The following is a 3,033-nucleotide window of genomic DNA, read 5'->3' on the forward strand; positions in this document are numbered from 1 at the left end:
AATAACCAAACCTGGTTAAAAGACTCAGTCATGTGGCAAGACTACCAAAAGGATCCAAATGCCGCAGTGCACACAAAGTTCATTGAAATGGCTTCAGATTCCACATTACCACTAACCATTAAGAAACTTCCACTTGAAAATAAAATAAAATGGGGGGGGGGAGAAACTACCACTTGCCTAGTTGTGATATAACATCAAAAAATGATTACTCACCCATCTGGTGTGTGGCTCAGTGGTTGAGCGTTGACCTAGGAACCAGGAGGTCACAGTTCGATCCCCGTCAGGGCACATGCTCAGGTTGTGGGCTCAGTCCCCAGCAGGAGGCGTGCAGGAGTCAGCCAATCAACGATTCTCTCTCCCTCTCCCTTCCTCTCTCAAATCAATAAAAATATTTTTTAAATGATTACTCATAATGACCTTTATAAAGATATCAAAATATCCTTTTTAAAACTACTTATCTGTTCATACTTCAACCAAAATAACATATTGCAACAGATTGAATTCAGAAGCAGATATGAAAATCCAGTTGTCTTGTACTAAGCACAAGGAATTTCAAAAATGTAAAACGATGTCACTCTTCTTACTGCCGATAAAAATGAACATCTTCAGTAAAAATGATATTTACATTAACTTGTAACTGGTTTATTAGTTTGGAATTTTAAATGAATTAATTTTTTTCAGTTTCTCAGTTTTAATTTCTTAAATGGTAATTACTAATACATATAAGCCATATAAACAAAAACTCTTGGGGAAACATCAATAAAACTTAAAAGTATATTGCCCTCACCAGTTTGGCTCAGTGGATAGAGCGTCGGCCTGCGAACTGAAGGGTCCCAGGTTCGATTCCGGTCAAGGGCATGTACCTTGGTTGCAGGCACATCCCCAGTAGGGGGTGTGCAGGAGGCAGCTGATCGGTGTTTCTCTCTCATCAATGTTTCTAACTATCTCTCTCCCTTCCTCTCTGTAAAAAATCAATAAAATATATTTTTTTTAAAAAAGTATAAAGTAGTGGTGAGGCCAAAAAGTTTGAAACTGGTAACCTAAATGTCAACACATATTCAGATATTTAAACATAGCAAAGTAAAATATTCACTCCTGGTGTATCAGTTGGCCACATTGTGAAATCTGCACCATCTCTTCACAGTTTTTAGATGGTGTTCCTTTCATGCTAAGATCTCTCCATCCTTTTGCTGCGATCCTTCTCTAAAGACATAATTACAGCTGTTAGACACTTCAAAACACAAAATGTCAACTCAATCTCCTCTACCAGGCAAAATCAGAATTAGAAATAAATTTGGGAGGTAGAACGAGGAAAAAGAAGAGAGAATTCAGATGCACAAGTCAAAATGGTTGGTCTCTCAAATTACGTGCTTCATATAAATACTCCTTAAAGTTATATATGGATACAAATAAAACCTGCAATCTAATATACTGGGGTTTTTGTCTACATTAGGGAAAAAAATAAAAAGCAAGGAGCCCTTCCCCTCCACAGCCTGCCCCTGCTCTCTGAGGACACAGACCGCCCAGAAAGGATGGATCCCATGGGACTCGGCAAGTTCCCGAGGTTCACTCTCAGGCCCGCCCAGGTTTCAGAGGGTGGCCTTCTGTGCTGCAGAGCTAATGAATGTCACACCTAAAGCTGCAGCAGGCAGAACTCGGGAATTAAGCGGCAATAATTATTCGGGGGTGTTTCCTGGCCTTCTTTCAAAACGGACAACTTGGAAAACCAGCCTTTTACTGCAGGCCAAAATACATTTCTAAAGTAACCCTTTCATACCTTTGCCGGGACACATACACTTTGCTCTCTTAGGTAAATAAATGTACACACCACAAGTGTGATTTTAAAAGGATCCAGGCCAAAATAAGGCAAATTCACCTGAAATACTCCAATAATTGAAGCAGTGGGAAATTTTTCTGGGGTTTTGTTTGCCTAAGGAAGTAGGATAGAGAGATCATTCCAAAGACCCCGAGAGTGGCTTAATTCTCTGATGGATGTATGTATACTGAAATTGTACGATGCTATCATTTCTACCCAGATCAGCAATGAAAGGAATTTTTTTTTCGTTTGTAGGGGGAGATATAAAATATAAAGTGAGAGACAAAAAGAAGCTTCAAGCCCAGCCGGTGTGGCTCAGTGGTCGAGCATCGACCTATGAACCAGGAGATTATGGTTCGATTCCCAGTCAGGGCACATGCCCAGGTTGTGGGCCTGATCCCCAGTGTGGGGCATGCAGGAGACAGCCAATCAATGATTCTCTCTCATCATTGGTGTTTCCATCTCTCTCTTCCTCTCTGAAAGCAATTAAAAAAAAATGTTTTTAAGAAGCTTCAAAATGTCCCCCACGCTGGCCTAGAAAGCAGCAAACTCTCACTGTTTATGAGTCATTAGCAGAGGTTCTCAACCTGTGGGTCGCGACCCCTTTGGCGGTCGAACGACCCTTTCACAGGGGTCGCCTAAGACCATCCTGCATATCAGATATTTACATTACGATTCATAACAGTAGCAACATTACAGTTATGAAGTAGCAACGAAAATAATTCTATGGTTGGGTCACAACATGAGGAACTGTATTTAAAGGGCCAGAAGGTTGAGAACCACTGCATTAAGGCCAAATATCTTAAACAAAATACGTTTCCACTCCCTTTCCTTTTCCTTGGGTTATACAACTACTTAACTGCACTTCTTGATAGGGTGTGGGGGCTGCCTCAAACAGCAAAATTGTTCAGTCATGTGATCCAATTCAGTTATCATGGGAGCTCTAAGCTCCAAATTGACTGCAGCATTACATCTATTATTAAAAGGGTTTTTCTAAAAGCAGACTCTTTTATTAGAACCTTTATTACCAGAAGTTAACATCGAATAAGGAAGCTTTCTGGATCATGGGGAGAAAGCATAATTAAATACTAACTTAATTTATGGTAAAAACATACCAGCCGGTTAGGAAGACCATGCAAGAATGTATACAGGCATATAGAAGAATAAGTAAAACAAGCAAGATAAAAAAAGTGTAACTCCAAGTATTTAAAACTCAT

Source organism: Myotis brandtii, unplaced genomic scaffold (assembly GCF_000412655.1).
Source record: "Myotis brandtii unplaced genomic scaffold, ASM41265v1 scaffold1087, whole genome shotgun sequence".
Classification (NCBI taxonomy): Eukaryota; Metazoa; Chordata; class Mammalia; order Chiroptera; family Vespertilionidae; genus Myotis; species Myotis brandtii.